The sequence below is a fragment of the Vombatus ursinus genome, unplaced genomic scaffold (genome assembly GCF_900497805.2).
Source record: "Vombatus ursinus unplaced genomic scaffold, bare-nosed wombat genome assembly UNPS02014812.1, whole genome shotgun sequence".
Lineage (NCBI taxonomy): Eukaryota > Metazoa > Chordata > Mammalia > Diprotodontia > Vombatidae > Vombatus > Vombatus ursinus.
This window is the reverse complement of record NW_020954590.1, coordinates 72,388,144-72,415,899: the sequence shown is the minus strand read 5'-3', so window position 1 is coordinate 72,415,899 and position 27,756 is coordinate 72,388,144. Positions and strand designations below refer to the sequence as shown.

Here is a 27,756-nt window from a genome sequence, read left to right as displayed (position 1 = left end):
AATCTCAACTTGGCTCTCACTGTAGCCAGGCAATCCTTTTACACCTCCCTAATTGATTTGCTTGACACAGTGACTATTTCAAATCTTTTAATTTCTCTTTTTTTAAAAAAAGTATTAATTTATTTTAAACATTCTTTTCATTTTAAATTTTGGGTTTCAAATTCTCTCCCTCCCTCCTACCCTGCCCTCACCCATTGAGCAGGCAAGCACTATATCAATTATACACATGAAATCATGCAAAACTTATTTCCATATTAGTTGTACTGCAAGAAAGAAAAGCAAGAAAAATAAAGTGAAAAAACTGTACTCCGATTTGCCCTGAGAGTATATCAGTCTTCCCTCTGGAAGTGGATAGCGTTTTTCATTATGAGTCTGTTAGAAATGTCTTGGATCATTGTATTAATCAGAATAGCCAAGTCTTTCACAGCTGATCATCATTAGAACATTGCTATACCATGTGCAATGATCTTCTGATTCTCACTTCGCTGTATAAATTCATGTAGGTCTTGCTATTTTTTTTTTCTGAAACGACCCACCTTGCCATTTCTTATAGCATAATAGTACTCCATCATAACCATATGCCAAAACTTGTTCAGTCATTTCCCAATTGATGCACATCTCCTCAATTTCCAGTTCTTTGCTTCAACAGATAGGTCCTTTTCCTTTTCCTTTGATCTCTGGGATACAGACCTAGAAGTAATATTGCTGAGTCAAAGAGTATGTATAGTTTTATAACCCTTTGGGCATAGTTCCATATTGCTTTCCAGAATGGTTGGACCAGTTTACTACTACACCAATAGTACATTAGTGTACCTATTTTCCCATCTTCCCTTCCAGCATTTGTCATTTCTGATATGTGTGAGGTTGCACCTCAGAGTTATTTTAATTTGTTTTTCTCTAATCAATAGTGATTTAGAGCATTTTTTTTCACATGACTATAAATAGCTTTGATTTCTACTTCTGAAAATGGCCTGTTCATATTCTTTGACCATTTATCAATTGGGGAATGGCTCTTGTTTTTATAAATTTTATTCAGTTCCATACTCAGTGTATAATTAAGAAATAAGGCCTCTATCAGAGAAACTTGTTTGTAAAACTTTTTGATATTACTTCATTTTCTACAATAACTTTTAGCAAAATGTAGTTTCCCTGATCATCTCTTTTAGTCAGGTCTATTTTTGCTTTTACTTTGAGATCATGGTTGCTATCCCTACATTTTTTGCTTCAACTCAAACATATTATGAGTGAGCTCTTCCCATTTACATTCACAGTTAGGATTAGTGTTTATTTCCCTCCATCTCATTTTCTTCTGTTTGTTCTTTTCTTTCTTTTTATTCTGTCCCTCCTCAAAAGTCTGTTTTGCTTCTGACTATTGTCTTCCTTCATCTGTCTTCCCCTTTATCATCCCTTCCTTTCTTTTATCTCCTTCCCCTCCCATTTCCCTATTGGGTAAGTTACATTTCTATACTGTGTGTGTGTGAGTGTGTGTTTTCCCCTCTTTGAACCTATTTTGATGAAAGAAAGGTTCAAACATTGCCCCCCCATTTTCCCCTCCACTTTAAAAGCTTATCCTTGTATGCCTCTTTTATGTAAGATAAATTTCCCAATTCTACCACTTCCTTCCCACTTCTTGAAGTGCATCCCTCTTTCTCACTCTTTAATTTTTTCTGAGTTCATTACAACATAATTGACTCACACTCATGCCCTCTGTCTATGAAAACTCCTTTTAACTACCCTAATAATGATAAAGTTCTTAAGAGTTACATGTATTATTGTGTAGGAATGTAAACAGTTTAACATTTTTTAGTCCCTTATGATTACTCTTTCATGTTTACCTTGTTATGGTTCTCTTGAGTCTTGTGTCTGAATGCCAGATTTTCTATTCAGCTCTGGTCTTTTTATCAAGAATGCTTGAAAATCCTCTATTTTGTTAAATGTCCATTTTATCTCATTAAATGTCCATTTTATCCCCTGAAGGATTATACTCAGTTTTACTGAGTAGGTAATTCTTGTTTTTTTTTTCATTGTTATGGCTTTCTTTTATTGTTTCTTGATGTCTCGTGGAGTTATTAGCTTCCACTTGTCCAATTCCAAGTTTTAAGGATTTATTTTCTTCAGTGAGATTTTTGTACTTCTTTTTCCATTTGGCCAACTTTGTTTTTGGTTATTTTCTTTGGTATTTTCTTTGGTATTTTTTGTGTCTATTTTACCAAGCTGCTAATTCTTTTTTTTCATAATATTCTTGCATGTCTCTGCATTCTTTTCTCAAATTTTCCTCTACCTCTCTTATTGCTTTAACTCTTTCAGGAATTCTTGTTGGGCTTGTGTCCAATTAATATTTTTCTTTGAGGCTTTGTGTGCAGCTGTTTTCACATTGTTGTCTTCTTTATGTCTTGGTCTTCCTTTCAAACTTTGTAGCTTTTTATGGTCAAGTTCTTTTTGTTGTTGTTGTTGTTTGATCATTTTTCCAGACAATTTCTTGACTTTGAACTTTATGTTAAAATTGAGCTCTGCTCACCTCAGGGTGAGGAGGCACTGCCCCAAGCTTTGGGCTTTTTCATACTGCTGTTTTCAGAGCTAGTTCTGGGGGTTTACAAGTTTTTGTTGCTTCCAAGGTACTGTGATTCTGGGAGAGGTATGGTCACTGTTCTCATGCTATGTCCTGTGGTATTTACCTAGGAAGGGCCCCTGGTCCTCTCCAGTCACAAACACTAGCACTTCTTTTTGCCTTGGAACTGGGACTAGGAACCCTGCTCCCATATGACAGACCACTGATGCTCCTCTCTGCCCTAGAACTGCAACCCAGAACTGCATATGGGCAATAGAATCTCCAGACAGTACCAGCTTACCCCAGTACCAGCAGAGTCCCCTGTAATCTCTTTCTGACCAGATACCCAGCTCCCTTACCCTCTCTGGACTGAGAGTTCCTAAAGCTGCTGTTGTTGCTGCCACTGGTGTTTTCAGTGAGTATGCTCCAGTCTGGCACCCACCCAGATGTTATGGACCTTTTCTGCTGATCTCCTAAGTTTTTTTAGGCTGGAAAAATGTTTCCATCCAACCTTTTGTTGGCTCTGCCATTCCAAAATTTGATCTGATGCATTATTTTTTTTAGGGGGGTTTCCAATTGAGAAATTTATTTAAACAGATCAAATAAAACAGGTGCCTCCTTGTCTCTGCACATAGAAGAACGTGTTGGGCCTCTTGGTAGTAAAGCGTAGTTTGTGCTGGTGATGCAGAGCTCTGTGGGGCAGAGAGAACTTGATTTTGGAGATGTGAAACTGCTTGACTGCAGGCCGGTGGCACTTGCTGGCAGGAATTTCTTCCACTTTCATGATCTGGATGGAGTGGGCCCGGGCACGGTGACAGGCTCCCATAACTCGGTAGCACTGAGTGACGGCACCAGCAGTGGTCAGGTCCCTGTACTCCCTGTACATGTTGTGGGTTCCACTCCTGGAATGGTAGCGCAGCCAGGTGCCAAAGTTTTTCACCCTAAGAGGGGACTTTTCAAAGACCTGTCCACAGTATACAATTTCTCCAGAAGACTTCTTCATCTTTTTCAGCTGGGAAACACAGTACCAGAATCGAGACTTTGCTACAACATGATTAGGAGCAAAGATCTGCATCTGATAAAGAGGTGGCACTGGACTCTTGGGAGTAGGCAGAAAGTGTTCAACTACCTTATATTCTCTCAGGGTGCCCGAGGCTTTCATGGTGCTGCCACCTCACTTCCCGCCAACCCGCAAAAGGCCTGATAAATTATTTTAAAGTTGTTTGGACAGGACTGTTGAGAGAATTCAGTTGGGTTGCTGCCTCTAATCTGCCATCTTGGTTCCCTCAGTTCTCTTAAAGGCTCTCATGGCTCCTTTTCCCACACCCTCTTACCCAAGAAAGAACCACACCTCAAATTCAGGAAAAAAAAAATTGTGACCATTTGATAAGATCTTCCTCTTTCTCCCTCTTTCTTACTTCATATTGCTCAGACATCTTCTTCCAACTCTTCCTTTGCTTCTGTCTTACAGAAAAAGGTAGCCCTCCTTACTCTTTTAGGAGATGATCAGTGAATTCTTTCTATGGCTATTTTCCCTCTGGTGGTAGGACCTAAGGGCAGTTTTTCTTTATGATTTCCTGAAAGATATTGTCCAGGCTCTTTTTTTCATCGTGATTTTCAGGTAGACCAATAATTTTTAAATCGTCTTTCCTGGATCGATTTTCCAGGTCAGTTGTTTCACCAATGAAGTATTTTATGTTTTCATCTATTTTTTCATTCTTTTGTTTCTGTTTGACTGATTCTTGCTCTCTCATAGAGTCATTAACTTCCATTTGCCCAATTCTAATTTTTAACAAATTGTTTTCTTCTATTAGATTTTGTACCTCCTTCCCCATTTGGCCAATTGCTTTTTTTAGAGACTTGTTTTCTTCAGTGTACTTTTTTCCAGTTGGCCAATTGTACTTTTTAGGGACTTATTTTCTTCAGTGTACTTTTTTTCCAGTTAGCCAATTGCATATTTTTTAATTTTTAATTTTTTTAAAATTTTCACATTAGTGATATTGTAAGTAAAAATTAAAACCAATAGGAGGAACCATCAGAAAGAGGAAATGAAACTCAACAGGAGAGAAAAAAAAATGGCAATTCAACTTCCATGGTTGTTTCTTTGAATGTGGATAGCATTTTCCATCACAAGGCCTCTGGAGGCGTCTTAGATCCTTGTATTGCCAGGAAAGGTTAAGTTTATCAATATTAGTCATCACACAACGTGGCTGTTATGATGTACAGCATTCTCTTGGTTCTGCTCATTTCACTCAGCATCAGACCATACAAGTCTTTCCAGGTTTTTCTGAAGTCAGCCTGTTCATCATTTCTTATAGCACAATAGTATTCCATCACATTCACAAACCACAACTTGCTCAGCCATTCCCCAATTGATGGGCATCCTCTCAATTTCCAATTCTTTGCCACCACAAAAAGAGCTGCTATGAATATTTTTGTACATGTGGGTCCTTTTCCTATTTGTATGATCTCTTCGGGATATAGCCCTAGAAGTGCTATTGCTGGGTCAAAGGGTATTCACTTTTTTATAGCCCTTTGGGCATAGTTCCAAATTGCTCTCCAAAATGGTTGGATTATTTCACAACTCCACCAACAATGTATTAGTGTTCCAATTTTCCCACATCTTCTCCAACATTTATCATTTTCCTGTTTTGTCATGTTGGCCAATCTGATAGGTGTGATGTGGTACCTCTGAGTTGTTTTGATTTGCATTTCTCTAATCAATAGTGATTTAGAGCATTTTTTTTCATGTAACTATAGATGGCTTTAATTTCTTCATCTGAGACCTGTCTGTTCATATCCTTTGACCATTTATCAATTGCGGAATGGCTTATATTCTTATAAATTTGACTTAATTCTCTATATATTTTAGAAATGATGGCCAATTGTATTTTTAAGGACTTATTTTCTACAGTTAATTTTTGTCCTTCTTTTTCCAGGCTACTGACTCTTTCTTGCATACCTCTCATTTTTTCATCTACTTCTCTCATTTGACTTTTAAAATCCTTCTTGAGCTCTTCTAAGAAGGCTTTTTGGGCTTCAGACCAGTTCATATTCCCTTTTGAGGTTCCAGATGTGGGTTTGTTGACAATATTGTCCTCTTCAGAATTTCTGCCTTGATCGTCACTGTTCTTATAATATGAATCTACGGTGCATTTCTTTTTGCTCATGGTGTTTGCCTATTTCCTGTCCTTTAAAGAGATTGAGCTCCCTTACTGGGGAGCAGAGGGCACCGACCCAAGCTTCCCGTTTTAGGAGTCCAGGGCCAGGTCACTGGCTATGTGTGCTGGGGCCTCCGATGTTGGCAGTTGGAGACTGTAGGGTTCTGGCAGCTTACCTAGTGTTGGGCTGGAATCAAGAAAGCTGGAACTCTAGGGCAACTCTAGGTTGCCTGTTTTTCCCTTCCCTTCTCTTTCTTCAGCTCCTTTCAGATGGATGTTGTAGGGTGTTTATCCTCCTGGGGCCCTTTGTAGTGCAGCCTCCCTTATTTTTGCTGAGGCACTGGGAGACCTGGTTCCTGCAGAATGCTGAGGCACCTGGTGGTTTTCTGGGCTTGTTTCCACCATTTCCCCAGCCCTCACTGAGACACTTGGGGGTCCAGGCATTGGTGTTTGCCTGCTCCACCACTTGGGTTTCAGGATCTCCTCCTGGTATGCTGAGGTGGGGCTTTCACTAGCTTGCTGGGAAGCCTCCTGTTCTGTACTGCTTCCCTTCCCCCAGGGCAAGAGGGGCCTATCCCATTTATCCCTCAAGCTACCTGGGCTGCAGGTCTGCTGTACCCTGTCTTTCTTCTGGTTTAGCTGTTCCAGGGTTTTTCCTTGGGTGATATTTTCTGGGTTTTCAGAGGTTATTATGGGAGGGTAAGAGCGACTTACTTCTTTTTCCACCATCTTGGCTCCTGGAAGCAGAACATAGCCCTCCTTTCTAAAGCTTTTAAAGAGGATTTCTTTTAGCCAACTATTTTAATAAATATCTTTGCTAAAAGCTAATTGAAACTATTGGCTAATAATCAGTGGGAAACATCAGTAGGGACTTACAAGTAATAGTACCAGAAATCTCAGAATCTTAAGGCTACTTCTAGAACCATGAGAAGTGAAGTAGTCAGCCACTTTTTCTGGACCTGAACCAACAATGTTAGAGGTAGTTGAGGACGTCGGTCCAGAATGGATTCCATATAAAGAGACTTTGAGAATGTGTTGTGGACAACAAATACTGGCCTCTTGGGTTCCTTCTGGCTCCAGAGCTTTGAGCCAATGATCTTATATGCCTTTTAAAAAAATCTATACTTGAGTACATAAAATTGAGATGGAAGTTAATGATAGAGGCCCTTGAGTAGCATAAGAGTCTGAATGATCAAAGACAGTTCAAACTAGATATAAAATAGATTAAGTTCATTTTATACACAGTAGGTGCTCAGGAATTAGTTGTCAAACTCATTTACATTGCCAACAGCAGGAAAGTGCTTAGCCCTGAGATGATAAGAAAACTAAATTAATCAAGAAAGCCTAATTCCCTAAGCATTCTGATCAATAAAGGTTTTGCTTCATGTGCCAGGAACAGTAGCTACTTCAGAATAGGCATCTTTTTGATAGAAAATCTGCTGCTTCACAACCATCAAATTACTATCTTTGTGCCTCAGTAATGAGACAAAATTGAGAGATTGGGATTGAATAGGAAACACATTATTGTTGTTCTGTATAAATAACTGGACTGGAGATTGCTCCTCTGATCTTTCTGCATTTTCACTGGTTGTCCTCCATTGTGGAATTCTCTCCCTCCTAATTTCTCCCTCCTCATCTCTATCTCCTGGCTTTCTGGCTTCTTTCAAGTGCCAGCTAAAATTCCACCTTCCACAAAAAAAGCTTTCCTGATCTGCCTTGATGCTAGTGCCTTAACTCAGCTGGATAATTCCACTTTATTCTGTATATATCTTGTTTTTAATAGTTTGCATATTGACTTCCTCATTCAACCATGAGCTCCTTGAGACCAAGGACTGTCTTTTGCCTTACTTTGTAACCATAGTACAACCTGGTATATAGTAAGTGCTTAAAAAGTGGAAAATAATTCTTTCAGCTGTCCATGAAGTACTTTAAATCTGATACCCAACTAAATGTCAAATCTGTCTCTCTGTGTGTAATCACATCTGCTTCAGCAGCATGATGTTTCTCTTTGAAGAAATGATTTTTTAAACTTGCTTCAGTATTACCTGCCTGATAAATTCTATTAGTTCCAAGACAGAAAAGAGACAAAATGGCCACCATCACAGCAACCAATACTTGGGAATATTGTACTGCTCTTAATATTTAGAAGATGTTCCACCAGATTTTCGATTCCCTGATTCTGGACCTTCTACTACTTTTCATTGGTCTGTAATCCCCTAGCCTTAGTTCCTGGGTTGGGGCAGCTTTTGGGGTCAGAGAGAAACTGGTATTTGAGATACCTTTTGTCTTCAGTTTCATCCACAATCCATTCCCTACTGGTTGTGCCTGGCTGGTTAAGTCCCTACTAATATGAGTGAAATATTATTGTACACTAGTTTTGTAAATCTGTATGTTTGTGGTTACTTCAGCAATATTCAAAAGGCAACTATTTTGATTGTATTTTTTTTCATTTTTATATGCCAAATGCAAAGCAATTCTGATGATGGCACTGGAGTATTATAATTAGAATGAATGAGTTTTACTTCTGCTGAATGGTGTAGCTTCAACCACAGAAGTCATTTATTGTTTCATTAACTCCAGCACTATGAACAGTATTCTCTTAATGAGTAGTTGTACCTCAAATATTTTCCTAATTAATTAGATCTTATTAAATATACAAGAGGTACCTGTTAAATCTAAATTAGAGGTATAGTTATGGTGCATGACACTTATTAGTTTTTAAATGGCCAGATATTTTAAAGTAACCAATTAAAAAAAAGGGAAACACTTGAAAATGTTTAAAAAGTGGTTGTGGTTTCTAGAGGGGCAGGCACATTCATCAGCAATACAGGCTGTTGCGTTTATTAGCTTTTCATCATCTATGTGTTAGTTACATCCCTGGCAATAGCGAAATCCAAGTTTTGATACACTACAGTTGATGAGGTTTCAGCTTATCTTCCATAGTCTGGGCTTTTCTGAGCAAATATTGTTTAACACGGACACCCATTGTGTTCCCTGAACCCCTACATGTAACGCAGTCAAGTTCTTACAAAGGCATATATTTACTACAGAAGATATGATCACAAAGACAAATTTACTTCCCCTCTCCCACACCTGTGAGACACAATCTCCTTCCCTCCTTTGTACCTTCTCAGTCTCTGGGGAGGGGAAAGGGATTAGAGTCGTAGTTTAGCTGAGTTCTCATAGAGCCCAATCCCAGTTCTAAGTCTAAAACTTGCCTTGGGCTTGAGTACCAGGCACCATGCCTTCTCAACATGTTCATGCCAGGCTCCCTGCACCACCAGACCCGTAATCCTGGCTTCAACGGCACCATTACTGGAACTCCTGGTCTTTGATCCAATGAGGTAAACCTTCTAGCATCTGAAAATGAGGACAAAAAGCACAGAACAGAAACAAATACTTCTCAGGCATTTCTAGGAGCCAGAGTAAAGGGAGAGGAAGGGAAAGCAGGTCCCTTTCCTCTCACTAGCTGAGTTATTGGCATCCTTGCTGGCCATGGCAGATAGGAGTCCCTGAAAAAAAGGGAAGCTGAAAAGAGGATGGAAAAGAGGCACAGCCAAAAAAGGATGAATGGTTCGGACTTGCCAGTTTTAAAGAGGTAGGCAGTCAATCAAAGGAGACTACCATGACAAGAGATGCAGCTGGCTCCATGTTAGACAAATTAGGCATACTTATAGAAGCCCAGGCTACATTCCCACTCTGTAGTAACAACATGTAGTATTTTGTGAGTATCGTAACACTTTTTTTTAACTAAAGTTTATTTTACATTTTTAACTACACACTTGAGTTTTATCTATATACTGATTTCCAAACATGAGACTTCTCCACTTACAAGTCTTTATTACATAACAACATATTTTAATGACCAAAAATACTCAATATTCATTATCACTAATGCTACTACCAACAGCTATGTTAATCAATGAAGGAAATTAATAGAATTGCATTGGTTTTCATGTAGATTTTTGGGCTTTTTGGCATTTTTTTCCCAGTGGCCAAAAAAAGATAGTATTTTCACTATACCCTTAAGGCCATGTGGTTAAGGTTGTGAGATTTTTTTTTTATCACTAATGCATACTAAAAAAAAAACAAAAAAACCCCTAACATTTAATTTATTATTTATTTTAAACATTCTTTTCTTTTTAAATTTTTAGTTAGGAACCTTAACACTTTTTAAAGTCAACATTTGAGGTATAAATAGTGTTTGTAAAAAAAAGAATATAGCCTAAGTTGTTTTTTAAAGCTAATACAAGGCACTTGAATTAAAACACTTCTGGAAATAACTTCTGCAATTGAAATAAGTAACATAATGTCAATGTATGACATCACAGTAGAGCCTCATATTTTCTACCTCTGGAATATTGGGTTATAGACCTTTCCTTAAGACTAGCTTTTGTGAAAAAGTGGGTTTTTTTTTTCAATTTTAAATCTTCATTAAGCCATTCAACAAACATTCATTAAGCCATTTTTATGTGTAGCACTACACATAACATTGTGGATGGTACAAAATACAAACATAGTCCTGGATCTTAAGGAGATATATAATCTAGTTAGTCAAAAAATATATAAGAAACAATTAGACAACATAAGAAAAATTATATAAAGTGGGCAACTTAAAAACAATGTGAGTATTGAGGAATTCAAAGTATAAGGAAAGTAATTGGAGAAAGCCTTCTAGATGAGGTGAGTTAATTGCAAGTTATCTTCTGAGAGTGAATACTTGATAAATACTTGTTGATTGATTGACTTAGAATGTGAATTATGAATCCATAATGTGTTACATCTATGTAGCATCAGTGCATGTTTTCTTGGGACTATCCAAGATTTTACCAAATTATTTCATCAAGTCTCCTTTCTGTGAATGATGGATCAGTGATAGGTTCCCTCTACACTTGTGAGATTAGTATCATGTGGCAAGTTAACACTCAGAAGAGGTAGAAATTAGGAGGAGGTTTTGGGAGGTGAAAACTCCAAAATGGGAAAATGAGAATAAAACCTTTCTTCTAAAAATTTAGGTGAATCACAAATGTTTTATTATGAATTTTAAAATTATGATGGATAAAATGTTTTAGATGAGGTGTTCATATATTGCTTTCTAGCTCCAAATGACATGATTTTCAAAAAACTATACAAAATCAATAGACCAATAAACATTTATGAAGCATCAACTATGTGCTGAGCACTGTGTTAAGTACTGGGGAATACAATAACAAAAGTGAAACAATTCCTGCCCTCAAGGAGCATACATTAGGATGATTTTAGGAAGGAATAGAACCTTTGCTTTGGAGTGATAAGATGATGATTACTGACAACAGAGATAAAGCATAGCTTTTCAATCTTTGTTTCGTTTCTGTTTACTCTGCCAATGAATGTTACCTTTGCCCTAGGAAGTTACAGAGGAAAAATGGCTAACAGGGAGTTGGTACAAAATTTAAGAAAGAAAAGCATAAGGGAGAACCTAGATGGCCTTGGTGAACTCAAGTCATCCAACCCAAATGCCCTCTATCATCTGACCCTGAAAGGACTGGTGGGCGTGCTTGCTGAGCCACTGCCGACAATCTTCCAAAGACAGAAGAATTGGGAAGTAATTCAGGCCTGGAGAAGGGCAAATGTCCTGATTATCAAAAAAGGAAAGAGAATGGAATCTCAACCCAGTAGGCTGGTGAGCTTGAATTCATTTCTTAGGAAAATTTTAAAACAGATCATTAAAGAGATGATTAGTGAAAATCTAGAAGGGAAATGGTAAAGAAAGAAAGCCGGCATGGCTTCATCAAAAACAGGCCGCATCAAACTCATCTTATTTCCTTTGTGACAAGATTACTAAACTAGTATATCATAGAAGTGCTTTGGATGTAATTGTTTTAGTAGTGCTTTTGATAAAGTATCTCCCACTATTCTTATGGAAAAGGTAGAAATACATGGACTAAAAGACATGGATAATTACATATATTGAGATTCAACTAATAGTAGTTAATGGTTAGGTCAGCTTGGCAAGAAGCCTTCAGTGGGCTGGAGCTTGGTCCTGTGTTGCTTAAGATTTTTATCAAGGTCTTGTATCAATGTCACATTTGTCAAATTTGTATGTGGCCCAAAGGAGAAAGGGATAGCTAACTTACTGGAAGACAGAATGAGGCTCCCAAAAGATAAGAACAAGCTAGAACACTGGGCAGAATTATTTTAAGATGAAATTCAGTAGAGTTCAATGTCAAATATTGGATCTAGTTGTAATAAGCTCAAATTTAAAAGTATAAGATGGTCAGAGGTATGATTTCACATCAGTTGTTCTAAAAGACATTTGTGGGTTTTAATGGATTGTAAGTGGAATATGCATCAACAGTATGATGAGCTAGCCAAAAAAGTTAATGGAATCTTGGGCTGAATTGAGAGAATACCTTCCAGAAACAGGGCAGTGACAGTCTCGCCATACTCTGCCCTTGTCAGACCTCATCTGGAATATTTTGTGTAGTTCTGGGAACCACAATTTAAGAAGGAAGGATGTTGATAAGCTGGAGATCTAGAAGAGTTCAACCAAAAAGGCAAAGAACCTTAAAAGTCTAAGCCACTTGAAGATCTTTTGAAGCATTCGTTGTTAACCCTGAGGAAGAGAAGACTCTTGGGGCAATGATAGATGCCTTCAACTCTTTGAAAGGATAGCATATAGGAGATGGAATAGGCTTACTTTGTTTGGTCCCAGGGGACAGAACCAGGAGCAACAGGTTTAAGTTGCCAAAAAAGAGTCAATTTAGGTTTGATATCAGGAAAAACCTTCCTAAGAATTAGAGCTGATCAGAAGTAGAATGGCCTGCCTTAAGAGAAAGTGGGGATTCCTTTTGGGTATGGGTAGGATGAAATGGCCATTAAGTTCTCTTCCAACTCTAAAATTCTATGACTATTTAATATAGAAAGAATTCATCAGTGTAGGGAGCAAATACAAGAACCTGAGAAAGTCTTGTAGAGGTAGCACAAATCATGAAGCCTTTCAATTTTATGTGGTGCAGTGAGTGTAGTGTTGGAGTTGGAGTCAGGGAGAACTGAATTCATATTTACCTCAGTTGCTTCCTATCTGTGTGATGCTCCACTCAGCATCAGTTTCCTCATCTGTAAAATGGGGATAATATTAGCATCTACTTCATAGGGTTGCTGTGAAGATCAAATGAAATTACATATGTAGAGTGCTTTGCAAACCTAAAAGGGCTCTGTAAATATCAGCTCTCCTCCCTTTCCCTCCTCCTCCTCCTCCTTCTTCTTCTTCCTCTTCATAAATTACTATATATTTAGGTATAGTTAACAGCTACATGTGTGCAGTCAAACTTAAGGCAAGTTATGTTTCTGGAGAAGATATGCAATATTTTCTGAATCTATTATTTTTTTAGAGGATATTTTCTATTGATGCAGCTATTAGCTCTTTCGAGACTCATAAATATTGGTGTCCAAAAGATGCTGTGGCTTAAAAATTATATGAAATTAAAAATTATAGCAGAGCCATAATTATAAAATTGTGTACCTAGGGCAAATTCACAAACTGTGAATGGGTCAAGTGGAACAAGAGAAACCTTCAGCTATGTGGATAAACCACCTCACTGGGGAGACAAAGACCACACCAGAAATTCAGTGCGGGGGATGCTGGTCACCCACACCCAAACAAGGGCCATTTGGTAGTGTCCCATTTAAACCAACCTTAACATATAGTTATTGCATTTATTCACCCTTGGCATTCAACAAACTTCATTACTACCTGTTGGGAATAAAATGGTCATGTTTACAGCAAACTGATAGGTACTTTAGGGAGACAGCTAAAAGAGGGTTTACTGATGTCTCATCCTTCAAATCCTCAAAATATCATATTAGATCTGGAAGAGAACTTAGAGATCAGTTAGTAGAAAGCCTTCATTTCAAACTGAAAACTACTGAGGCCTCAGAGAAGTTCCATTCAACTCTGACTGAAATTGAAGTTGAGCTAAGGTAGAGGTGAATGGAGCTTAGACTCACTTGGACTCAATCTTTTAGATCTGAAAGGAACCTTAAATATTTTGGCAAACTCCTTGTTTTTAGAGGAAGAAACAGAGACCTATAGTTAGCAAGAAAACGCTAGAACCTGTTCTATGGACCCCTGGTCCTGTACTTTTTCAGCCAGGTTATTGAAATTTGACCTTACAAGGCAGTAGTCCTGATCTCATGACTCAGATAAGCAGCTCAAGGGAGTAGGGAGAAATTGATTTTCCACCTGGACCCTGGTCCAAAGCTCAGCTCTCCACACCAAGCAAACTTCATTCAGACAGATATTGGGAAAAAGAGAAATTGTGGGTATTAAAGGGAGGCAGAGGTATTCCCAGAAGGGTGAGCCCTTCAGCAGAACACTTAGCTCAGATGATCTTTTTTTGCTTGCAGCCTGGCTCTATGGAGGTCTGTGACCCCTGAAGTGCTTCATCTCACCCTCTTCTTCTAGGTAGTCCCTTTTATTTTTTTTAACCTGGCCTTCCTGCTTTAGTTCCAAAGTTCTTGCCTCTAGACAAATCAGAGAATAAAAGGTCTCAGGATCTGGGAGATAGAGGTATTCCAGGAACACCTTGTCCTGTAGCCAGGTAGGAGTGATTTCTTCCTTTCTCTCTTCACTATCCTTCCTCCCACATTCCCTCACACCTTCTCTAGGAGCCACACACTCCACAAACTGTGGGTTGAAGTTCTTACACATTCCCCTGATCCTCTCTCAAGGACCCCCTGCTGTCCTCTCTCAAGATGTACTAGGAGTTGGTTTGTCAAACACCAGCCTGTTGTTCTTCCCTCCCTCCAGGGGCTTGACTCCCTGGGAAAGGAACAAGATTGCTGATCTAGAGCCAGGATTTTCTCCTACCCAGTAGGTTAGGCCAGGCCAATTAGTGGTCCCTCCAGTCTTTGCTGCTCTCACCACCATTCTCCCCATGATGTCACCAGCTTAGCTAAGTTATAACTGACCCAACAACTTGTCTTCTTCCTTAGAATTGCTTATAAGCTGGCCCTTTACGTTTTTCATCACGAGCAGTTCTCTGCGGTAGGGCAAGGCCTTAACTGCTTGTTCCAGTTCAGGCTGTATCCTGAGGCTACCCTGATAAAGAACCTATAGTTATGAGCTCTTCAAATATAGCAAGGCTCTTCCTTAGGTAATAGATTTATAGTCCATTTCCTGGGTTATATGCAAAGCCTTCTTGGGAAATTTGGTAGAAACATAGGACTTAGGCTACACTGTCATAGCCTTTGAGAACCCAAGATCACTTTCACACCACATGGGACATCAGAAGGAGAGGTTAACATATTGGCCTATATACTCCATTGTACAATTTATTATTTACCTTGGCATGGGACCTTTCGAAATGTAGAATTTCTCAATTTTGGGGCCTAGAATCATTGAATATTTAAATGTCAGAGTTGTAAGGGCCTTTAGAAGTCATCTGGACCAATTTCCTCATTTAACTGGCACCCTGAGGAGGTTGGGTGACATTCTTTTAAGTTGTAATTTTATTTTGTACCATATCTTTTCTTCTTTACTTGATTTTAAACTCCACTAGGACAGGAATCATGTCTTAGCCTTCTTTTTATCTTGCAAAGTGCCAACCAGACTGCCTTTCTCAAAGTAATCACCAAAACTCTGTCCCTGTTATATTAAATTGCCTGAGGGCAGTCACACAGCCAAGAAATGGTAGTGCTGTGACTATAAAACCGGGTTATCGTGATTCCCAGGCCACTGTTCTTTCCATTACTCCTTGGTTTACCACCTTCATGTCTGATCCCATTTTTCTCAGTAAGTGAAATTTAACAGGAAAAAAAAAGTCCTTAGGAAATTCCAGGGAGATTTTTTTGCCTGCTTGAAGTAGCACCAATTTGTAGGTATCTACTATAATGGATCATCTAAAAGAGCTACTTCTTTATAAGTAGGTACTCCACATTTTGTGTTACCTTAAGCTAGAAGGTAATTCGTGTTGTTTTGAGAAGGATATGAGGACCTTTGAAGGATTTAAGAGAAGCTGTGGGACTGCCCTGAAAAGCACCCACCTTCAGAGTGGCTATCCATAATAGGTCTGTCAGGAGTCTCTGAGGAGTGCCTTCAAATGATGCTTCATTATATTTTCAGAAATGGTCAGAGTAAAAAGGATTCCAAGCCATGACTGTTTACCTCCTTGCGGAATTTTGATTCATCATCTGTCATTTAGGCCTTCTGATTCCTGACAGATTTAATTTTTTCCTTTTTTTGAGAGAAATGCTGGCATATACATAAAGAGGATAAAAATGTGACCTCTTGCTTCTTTCTGTGTTTATCTAACACAACCAAGATTGAGATTAAAGGGCATGTTTGGCTTCCTTTACAAACAAGTGTATACTTTAAAAATTACAGGTCCATAGATATAGAGCCAGAAGGGACTTTTGAGGCCATTGAGTCCAACCCCTTTGTTCTACAGATGAGGAAACTGAGGCCCATTAAGTGACTTTTCCAGGGTTATACTGTTAGTAACTGTTTGTGACAGGATTTGAATCTAGGCCTTTTTGATTCCATGGCTAGCTCCTTTGATGATCCTATGTTACACTGCCTTTATACAGATACTGTTCGTTTCCTTAAGTTAAATCAAAATATACTTTAAATTTGCCTAGGGAACTCAATATTTAAAGGAGAATCCTATTATGAATCCTTTTAGTAAATATGAGAGTCCCTTTTTCAAGTGCATAATCACTCCTCCACTTACCTTTCTTTTAAATCAGTTCAGAGCAGTAACATATGGCTGTCACAGGCAGCTTTCTCTTCTCTCTTGGTGCGCTATTCAGAAAACTACATGAGCAAGATTATCTGGACTTTGCTGTTATTGTTAATTTGTTTCCAGTTTCCTACTCGTTTGGACATCATTTAATTTTTTTTTTGGACAAAGAGAGTGGAGTGGTTTTCTGTTTCCTTCTCCAGCTCATTTTACAAATGAGGAAACTGAGGTAAACAGGGTTAAGTGACTTTCCCAGGGTCACACAGCTAGGAAGTATCTGAAGCCAGATTTGAACTCACAAAGATGAGTCTTTCTGACTCCAGACCTGACACTCTATCCACTGTGCCAACAACTGCCCTAGGATTTAAAGGACTTGAATTTAGACCTTGTAGTATTTTTTTCCCTTTTTGGTAGTAGGTCCAAGACAATTAAGTAGCCTTTAAAATTGTTTCTCAGACAGGACCTTTTCCACCCTTTATTAGTGAGGCACATTGTTATTATGAGTCACATTGCTTCCATCATGCTATTAGGAATGTATTTCATTGCTTGAGATTTTTAGTAATCAAGAAAAAAAGAGAACTTATGTGCATGTTGGGGTGGGGGGAAGGAGGTGTTATTTCTTTCTACAATTGGGAAATTTTCAGTTGACAGATTTATTTGTCTTTCTCAGAAAAAAGGAATGTGCTAATACAATTCTATCCCAGACTCCTCTAGAATACAAATTAGGGCAGGAAATAGTTATCATAAAATCATAGCATGTAAGAGCTAGAAGGGGTACCAGTTAATCCAATTCCATCATTTTACAGATGAGGAAACTAAGGCTTGAAGTGGTGAGATGACTTAAACCTATTAAGCCTATTAAAAAATGTTTTGGTATGGAAAAAAATTATGTGGTTGAAATACAATGACTATGTTAAATATATACAAAATGTTTTTACTGAAGTAATAACACCTCAAAGTGGATATCTATACCTTCAACTACACATGTAGTTGAACTTATTAAACTTATCATCAAAGACATACGGCTGGAAGGGATTTTGGAGGTCACCTTGTCCAATTTCCTCATTTTACAGATGAGAAACTTAAGCCCAGAGAGGTTAAGAGATTTGCCCAAGGTCACACAAATGGTAACCATCAGAAGCGTTGAACAGGTCTTCTGGCTCTAGGAACCGAAAGCTCTTTCTGCCACATCTCTTGCAAGGCACACCACCATTGTGAAGTAGATAGAGAGTTGACCTTGAAGTCAGGAATCAGTCAATCAACAAAACTTTATTAAAGCACCTGTTAGGTGCCAGGAGCTGTGCCAAGATCATATGCTTGCCATGTGAACACTGAGAAAGTAATTTAACCTCTCAATGCATCAGACTGTAATTGCAGAGTAGATGCTGATCCACATTGGCAGAAAAAAAAATTCTTACCAGAAGCAACTTACACTGATTAAAATCACAAGGTCAGTTAATAACAATAATTAAAAAAAAAAAAACACTGTACTGACTAGGTTACTGACTATAAATTCCTTTAAGAATCCCATAGACTAGTTGATTTAGGCTGTTCTACAAAGGTGACTGGAAGTTCCACTTTGAGATAACTTGCCCTTGCTGTAAGGGCTGTTCCAACACATATTAATATTGTCACCAACCTCTGCTTTGCCACTAATCAAAACTGGAATTGGAAGTAAGCTAGGGCTACTCATTTGAACAGGTCATTATCTTTCTTTTTTTTTAAATTTAATTGTTTTTTTTTCCTTAATAGTATCTTATTTTTTCCCAATTACATGTAAAGATAGTTTTCAACATTCATTTTTGTAAAATTTTGAGTTTCAAATTTTTTTCCCTCCCTCCATTCTCCCCTCCATGAGACTGCAAATAATCTGATATGGGTTGTATGTGTACAATCATATTTAATGTATTTCCACATTAGTCCACATTTCCACATTAGAATCAGAGGACCTGTTCAAATCACACTTCTGATGATTACCATTTGTGTGACCTTGGGCAAAATGCTTAACCTCTCTGGACCTCAGTTTCTTATCTGTAAAATGAGGAAATTGGACAAGGTGACCTCCAAGGTCCCTTCCAGCTGTGAAAGAAGAAATGGAACAAAAGGGAAAAACCATAAGAAAGAAAAAACAAACAAAAAAGGTGAAAATAGTGTGCTTCAATCTGCATTCAGATTCCATAGTTCTTTCTCTGGATGTGGTTAGCATTTTCCACCGTGAGTCTTTTGGAATTGTCTTCTATCATTGTATTGCTGAGAAGATCTAAGTCTATCACAGTTAATCATCATATAATGTTGCTGTTGCTATGCATTGTCTTGGTTCTGCTTATTTCACCCAGCATCAGTTCATGTAAGTCTTTCTAGGTTTTTCTGAAATCTGCTTGCTTATACTTTCTCATAGCACAATAGTATTCCATTACATTTATATACCACAACTTGTTCAGCCGTTCCCCAATTGATGGGCATCCTCTCAATTTTCAATTCTTGGCCACCACAAAAAGAGCTGCTATGACTATTTTTGCACATATGAGTCCTGTTCCTTTTTTTATGATCTCTTTGATATATAGACCTAGTAGAAGTATTGCTGGATCAAAAGGTATGCACATTTTTATAGCCCTTTGGGCATAGTTCCAAGTTGCTCTCCTTAATGGTTAGATCAGTTCACAACTCCACCAACAATGCACTAGTATTCCAATCCCGCCCCATATTCTCCAACATTTAGCATTTTCCTTTTTTGTCATATTAAGCCAATCTGATAGGTGTGAGGTGGTACCTCAGAGTTGTTTTTAATTTACTTTTCTCTAATCAATAGTGATTTAGAGCATTTTTATATGATTATAGATAGCTTTAATTTCTTCATCTGAAAACTGCCTGTTCATATCCTTTGACCATTTATCAATTGGAAAAGGGCATTATTTTTCTGGAAGCAGTTGTCCCAATCATCCCTAATGTAAAGGAACCTAGAAAAATTGTATCAGATTCTGAGAGTTTTCAGAGTGTCTCTGAATCCAATTTGACCTCTTGATAATCCTTTAAATCAGGGATGCATTCAGGCTGAGCTTGAGTTCCTTGGAATGTTTTTTGTCTAAAGAGAACCTTGTGTGGCAAACTATGAAATATTCTGCCCTCTGATGGGAATGGAAATAGGAGAAATGGAATTTTTTTCTTTTCCCTTTAACTGCTGATTTGGTTTGATGATGTTTAAATGTTGGTATGCAAGAATAGCAAAAAAAGAAACAAAAACAAAAACAAAAAAACCACAAAAAACAAACAAAAAAACAACAAAAACTCTACAACAAAACAGAAAACCTTTAATTTTTAATGCTGAGATTTTGTAGAGGATTCTGTTTAAACTTATTAACTAAATCTTGTAAGGTTCTCAGGAATTTTAACATTTTAAAACCTGAAGGGACTTTCAAGATAATTTATTCCAACCCCCTTATCTTATAGATTTAAAAACAAAACAAAATAAACCAACAATAACAACAACAACAAACAGTGAGACCTTTATGTAAGATGTGTATTTTGCCCAAGGTAAACAATGTAGAAAGGGCCAACCACACCATCCTAAGCTTTCAGCTTCCAACTCCTTCTGCTCAGAGCTTAATGAGTCACCTCCTCTAGACCCCATCCATTCCCTATGCACAAAAAACTGCTAATAACATCACTGAGAAACAAGATCTAAAGTGGATATAGGTTGCACATAGGAGGGAGAGTTTAAGTCACTTGCCCAAGGTCACACTGTTGATTGGAATGGAAATGATATTAGAAATCTAGTCTTTTGACATCTACTATTCTTCCCAAATAAAGTTCTTAATTTTACCAAGATTAAAAACAGACTCATAATTGCAGAGGAAACACTTATGAATTGTGTTCTGTGGAAAGTATAGAGTGGGGAACATTTTCTTTTTCCTTTTTCAAGAAAAAAAAACCAAAAAACAATTCAGTAACTTAAATCCTATTATCAAATTACACCTGGATGGAAAAAAGTTACCAATAAGTTAATTTCATTCAACTTGATAATCCTGAATATGTAGTTAAAATAAATAGTTTCCTGAAAACTAAGGTGTTTAATGGCACGATGCTAAAGGACAGCAAGTTTTTAATACATTACATCTGGTTCCATGTGTAGGTTTAATTGCCACATTAATTGATTAATTAGGGTTAAAATGACGCCATTGTTTACAAGATATAAGAGAAATTTTCTCAGCTTTATAAAGCTATTTGAAATTAAAAATCATCAAGTCAAACATATTTTTAAAACTGTGTATGTAGAGCTGGAAGGGTCAGAAGCCATCTCAACCAACTCCTTTATTTTAAAGAGGAGGAAAATGAGACCTGCAGAGGTTAATTACCTTGCCTAAGGTCACATAGGTCATAAGTGAGAGGTTATAGTTCATAGATTTAGTGCTAGGGGGACCTCAGAGGTCATCATGTCCTACCTTCTCATTTTCCACAGGAGGAAACTGAGGTACAAAGGGTTAAGTGATTTGCCCAGGGTCATATAGTAGTAAAAACCCTAAGGTAGGGCTTGAACCCGACTTGGCTGATGTCATGGAATGTATTACTTAGTGATAGCAAGATTTTTTTGGGGAGGTAATTGGGGTTAAGTGACTTGCCTAGGGTCACACAGCTAGTAAGAGTCTGGATTTGAACTCAGGTCTTCCTGACTCTCTATCTACTGTGCTGCTTAGCTGCTCTGATGGCAGTATATTTCAGAGCCCCCCTTTAAAACAATTTGTAATTTTTTTTCAAATGTCAAATCTGAGAAAACAGTACATAAGAGAGTAACAGTGGTTGAAAGCAACATGAGGTAATGGCTAAGGTGCTGAATTTTGAATCAGGCAATCCTGGGTTCAAATTCCACCACTGAAACTTACTATCTGTGTGATCCTGGCCAAACTACTTTACCTTTGAGAATGCCTTAAGAAAATTCTCTAGGAGTGAAGGAACTAAGTCAGAGACAGCTTGTCACCTGCATTGGTTGAGAATTTCCTTAATGTTTAGAGTTGACCCCATGTTGACATTCATTATTCATGTAAAGGTTGGTCCATTAAATTGGATATTCCTGACTTGTGTTCTAAAACAAAGTTCAGCAAACTGAGATCACAGAGTCAAATTAGGCCCACCACCTTTTTTTTTTAAACAGCTAAGAATGATTTTTACATTTTAAAATAAAGTTATTGCCATAGTTTGCCAATTACTGCTTTAAACTGTAGCCATTGCTATCTGTAACATTTATGTATAACAGTTAAACATCTTTATAAATATAATCTTTTGCCAAAGAATTGCCTAATTAGAAAAATCAATGACATTTTAATATTGAATCTGGAAGTATATGTGTGTATATATGTATACGTGTGTATGTATATGTATGCACGCACACACACACACACACACACACATATATAAAACCAGATGAAGAATTTCAGTTCTGAAATTTCATCTTGAGTTAATACCTTTATAAAGCTTGAAGAACTTAAATTATTCTGAATCTTGGTAAAATATGTGATGTTGGGAATATAGAAGTAGAAGATTTTATAACCTGCCCAAGATTTCAGAATTCTACAATTCCCTTCCTCTGTCTGTATCTCTCTGTGTCTCTATATGTCTCTGTGTCTCTGTCTCTGTATCTCTATCTCCTCCCCTCCTTCTTTTCCTCCCTGTCCTTTTGTTTTAAGAATATTAGGAATAATCAAGCTTAATGTATTTTTAGATTGTGTGTGTGAGGGGATTTCCTTGGGTGAACTGGACAATTACACAACCAAAGGGATGCTATTTTTGTAACATGTAGTGATGTCCAATTTGACCTTCAGATTCTACTGGAAGCTGGGAACTTGGCTGATGAATGTTGTCTGGGTAACCTGGTGTATTAGAGCACAGAATGACTTTGCTTCTCCTTTCTTTCTTTTTACCCCTCGCCTCACTGTGGGAATACTTTCTTCCCTTTGCTGCTATCCCCATTTGAATTGCCACAGTACATTTCATGTACTTCTTTAGCACAAAAGACTCAGATTTCTGCCTTGAATAAAGAGGATATATGAGCCATGGGATCAACTGCCAATTAGTAAATGAGAAATTTTAAAGTCTTTAAAAAAGCAGTCATTCATCTCATGACAAGAGGAAACCCAAAGATAGACTTAAAGGGGTAGAGAGATGATCACCATAGTTTTAAAAAATTCAGAGGAAAAGAGGGTATCCTAATATAATCCTACTGAGATGACAAGACTGAGTCAGGAATAGGCTTAAAAAATTATGCATATAAAATTTTTTCATCTCTCTCTCTCCCCCTCTTTCATCCTCTCTCCTCCTTTCTCTCTGTCTCTCCCCTTCTCCCTCTATCTCTATATGAACTGGAATGACATGCAATCCAGTTTTAGTTCTCTTGCGATTAGTTCATCCTTAACAGGAAAATGCAAGCTAGGAGTTGGCCATCAGCATTATTTCAAGGACAAAGCCTTTCCCTGGAATTTTCCCATGTGGGAGCCATATGATTCAGATGTACTCTTTCTTTAAAGGGGCTGCTTTTTCTTTCTCCTACCTTTTGGCAAGTCTTATCCTCAGTTTGGATCAAGATACAATTAACTGTACCCTTAATTGTTCTTTGACAATGACATAATCAGATCTTCTCCAAACAGACACTTATGCAGATTTGGAAGCATAGTATTGTTAGAAGTAAAGAACTGCATGACTGAGCAAGGATCTTCATTAATATAAACTGAGGATCTTAGTAACTTATTTAATTATAATAAAAGTGAGTGTAGCATGGAGTGAATGAAGGGGAGGTGATAATATTTAATTGCTTTAGTTAATTATTAAAGTAATTCTCTGTGGGAAAAGCCATAGTGAAAAAGGAAATCTTTCATGCCATGTTCCAGTATGAAAGCCATGTTCAAATCATTTTGATTTAATTTCTTTATTTGAAATTAGAAAATAAATTGATTCCAATACAATTAAATTTTGCATTATACTACATCTAGAATGATAGTCCTCTCATATTATTTAAAACGATGTCTAAGGCTTTACTGATTTGCAAGTGGAGTTCGTAATGCAAAATGTTAGAACTTTGAATATTTGAGATTTGTCTGCTTAACTGAGTTTTTTTTTCAATCTTTACTTCTTTTAATATATCGTTTTTAATTCGAGATCATAGATTTAGAGCTAAAAGGGAACTTGAGGGTCATCTATGCAATCCTATTATTTTATAGTTGAAGAAATTGAATCTCAGAGAGGTAACATGACTTGTCTAAGGTTTCACAGGTAGTAAGTTGCTGATATAGTTTTGAACCTAGATCAAGAGTGGGGAACCTGTGGCCTTGAGGCTACATGTGGCCATATAGGTCCTCAAGTGTGGCCCTTTGACTGAATCTAAACTTCACAGAACAAATCTCCTTAATAAAAAGATTTGTTCCGTAAAACGTGGACTCAGTCAAAAAGCCACACTCTAGATCCTAGTTCCTTTGCCTCCAAATCTAACATGATTTTAGCCTCATGTGAATTTTTACGTGTAATTGGGACGTGAGCAAATCCCTTTACGCATCATATATTTTCAGAAGTTTTGAGTAAATCAAATTTTGATAAAAATTCTATTTAAATTCAGTAAAGATAGAAAACTCTACTAAATGTAATGCCCTGAAAGGCAGGGACTTGTTGTTTATCTTTGTTATCTGTCCACAGTTAGAGACCCCATGACTGCATACAGTCCTTGCCAATATATATATATGTTTATATACATATATATTTTTTTTTTTGAAAAAGGCAATCAGGGTTAAGTGACTTGCCTAGGGTCACACAGCTAGTAAGTATCATGTGTCTGGGTCCACATTTGAACTCAGGTCCTCCTGGCTCTAGGGCCAGGGCTCTATCCACTATGCCACCTAGCTGCCCACCAATAAATATCTTTTGAAAGAATGAGTACTTCAGTAAATACTTTTGTAATGAGACCAATCACATTTTGTTTTACCTTTTTTGCTTCTTTTCATATTTTATGATTGAAATCCATACAAAATGCTTTTCTCTAAATCATTGAGCATTTACTTTTATGCTGGGCACTGTGCTATCAGTTCAAGACTCAAGGAAAAAGTAGATCACTTTCTGCTCCTAAAATCTTACATTCTAATTAACACAAAAATACATATATAGATACAAGGTAACCCTAGGAGGAAAGCACTAATTGCTATATAGGGTATGGTGCAGGAACACGAAAGACCTCATGCAGATGATGATGTTTGAGCTGAATCTGGAAGGAAACCAGAAATCTCAAGAGGCAGGGACCAGGAGGAAGTGCATTCCAGGTATGAGGGATAGCCATTGGAAAGAATGCAAAGCATAGAGGAGATAGAGGGTCACATGTAAGGGAGAGCAAGAAGACCAATTTTGCTAGACTATAGAGCGTGTGGAGGGAAGCAATGTGTAGTAAGATTGTGAAAGTAAAATGAGACTGGCATGTGAATGGTGTCAAATACCAAACAGAGGAGTTCATATTTGATCCTAGGAACAAAAGGAGATATTGGAATTTATTGAGTACATAAAACGTAGGACATGGTCAGATCTGCCTTTTAGGAAAATCACTTCGGTGGCTGTATGGAGGATAGATTGAAATGAGGAGAGAGGAGGTAGGGAAAATAATTAGGAGCCTGTTGCAATAGGAAAAGGTGATGAGGCTCTGAATCAAGATGGTAGCTGTGTGAGTAGAGAGAAGATGGCATATACAAAAGATGTTACAGTCCGGAATTAGCAAGATTTGGCAACTGATTGGATATGTGGGGTTAGTGAGAGGGAGAAGCAGAAGACTCCAAGGTTTTGAACTTGGATAAATGGAAGGATGTTGGTACCTTAGACAGAATTAGGGAAATATAGAAAAGTGGTAAGTTTAGGGAGGGAAAGATAATAAGTCTTGTTTTGGACAGGTTGAGTTTAAGATGTCTACAGGACAACCAGATTGAAATGTACAAGACAGTTGATGATGAGATCTGAAGCTTGGGAGAGAGACAAGGACTGGTTATATTATTCTGGAAATTATTTGCATAGAGATGATATTTATGCTGAAGAAATCACCAAGTGTGAGGATAGAGAAAGAAAAGGGCTGGGACAGAGCCTTATGGGTATGCCTATACTTAGGGACTGATTGTAGATGATTCAGCAAAGGAGACTAAGAAAGACCTGTCACATAGGTAGGAAGAGAAAAGTGTTATGAAAACCTAGAGAGGAGTGTATCTGGGAGGAAAGAGCAGGAAAACATGTAATTGCTACAGAGAGGTTAAGGGTCAAAATCTTTTAAGGAGATCAAGAAGGATGAGGATTGAGATTAAGTCATCAAATTTGGTAATTAAAAGATAATTGGTAACTTTCATTTGATGATAAGGTAGGAAGCCATATTATAGAGAGTTTAAAAGAGAGTTAAAGAAAAGGGGGGTACTGAGTATAGACAGATTTATTAACGAGTGTGGCTAAGAAAGGTAGGAGAGATATAGGTGATAATTTGAGGGTTTTGGTAGGGTCTATATGCACCCACACATACACAAAGACACACAAATTCCCCTTCCTTGTCCATTTTGAAAGAGCAGTGGTGCTTACCAGCGGTGGTTACTTTATTCAGCCTGGGAGAAAGGGCCCCAGACTTGGAGTCAGGAGAAACTTAGGTTTCAATCTTCTGCTGACTCTCTGTGTGGTGATTAAATGCTATGTGGGTAGGCACAGGGTTAAATGACAGCTGCCATTTCTTAGAGTTTATTCTCTCTTATCCAGATGCAGCCTTTAAATTGGTGTCTTTTCACTTAAGGGAAAAATAAGACTATTTTACTTGTTTTAGTAATTGGAAAACAGAAAAAAGTAACAGGAGAAAGTGATCTATCAAAATGGAAATAACCCGTTTTCTTTTAATGTCTTTTTCCAGTCAATTTGATTTTTAAAAAATCAAAGAAAGCTGAGACAAAAAATTTAAGAAAGCTGAGACAAAAGTTTGATTCACCTGTAAGTGTGTAATCACTGTTTATTGGGAAAATAGAGAAAAATTTCTATCCAAGCTACTAGATCATGAAGAATATATACTAAAAGAGTCAGAAGAACAAGGCAGAAATCAGTTTCCCAATTATCAGAGTCCCAAGGTACTCAAAGTCCTTGTGTTTAGTTATTTGGTATCAGCCTTTTCTGAACTTTTTTCTAAAATTTTTTAACATTCTTTCAAGAAAGCTCTCCTTTCCTCAGACTACCAATTTCAGGAACCAGCTTGGTAGAGATAGACATAGGAAGAGAGGTGAAAGTGTGCTAAGCAAATTGATGGCAGAGTAATTTTGTTCCAGGTTACCGCTCTTACCTTTTTTACTTTTGTCCATTTTCCTTTAAAACATCAGCTAATCAGTGCATTCGGTACTTATCTACATCAGTCTCTTTAGATTACCACCCCCCTCTCCTTTTTTTTTTTTAGGCAATTGGGGTTAAAGTGACTTGCCCAGGGTCACACAGCTAGTAAGTGTCAAGTATTTGGTCTGAGGCCACATTTGAACTCAGGTCCTCCTGACTTCAGGGCAGATGCTCTATCCACTGCCCCACTTAGCTGCCCCTCCTTTTCTCTCTCAATGGTATCCTTCATGATTACATCATCATCGAATTATGTCATAAGCCTCCCATTCATTTTGAGCTTTTATCTTTTTTATCATCTCAAGCCAAGGGAATCATAATTATCTTTTCTCTGAGCTACTAAAATCTACTTCTCCAATATCTGAGTACATGTCCAACTGTGTCCTGAGTTTTCCAGAACTTAGCACAGTGCTTGTGACATTATAGATATTTAGTAAATGCTAGTTGACTAATTTATCAAAAATTAAAGTGACATGGTTACCTTTTTCCCCATCTTTGTCAGTCAGAAAGGTGTTTTGGACAATTCTACAAGGAAAATCAGTACTGTCATTTGAGAATTCTGATCATTTAAGGAGTGTAGTCAGAAGAGGGTCCTTTAGCATCCACATTTTCACAAGAATCCCACTCTGTGATGTGAACATGGACTGGGTACTTGGAAGCTCTGCTGGACAAGCACAGGTTTTGAAGTGTTTCTAATTTACTTCACTAGACTGGCTGAATTTTTCAGCAATTCTTGGAAGATAGGCTACTGAATCCTAAAAAGAATGGTAGTCCATGTTGATGAAAGGAGCACCCATTCTGACAAAAGCACTAATCATTGGAGCAGCTGCCCCAAAATAATGGCCACATTGTGCTGACCTAATGGTGAAAGGATCTACCTCTTTGTCAAAGAAAACTTCACGCAATAATAAGTTTTGTTGGCTGAGGAGAAGCTGGTTTTCAACATCAGCAGATTGGCTTTCTGGCTCTA

The 27,756-nt window shown here is 37.6% G+C and overlaps 1 protein-coding gene and 1 pseudogene across 1 annotated transcript in view; one reads left to right on the top strand and one right to left on the bottom strand.

Moving 5' to 3' along the window:
* The window catches only part of LOC114054133 (peroxidasin-like protein), a 475,034-nt gene that overhangs the window by 103,660 nt on the left and 343,618 nt on the right, over positions 1 to 27,756 (top strand). The window lies entirely within an intron of this gene.
* On the bottom strand, positions 3,147 to 3,710 carry LOC114053801 (annotated as a pseudogene).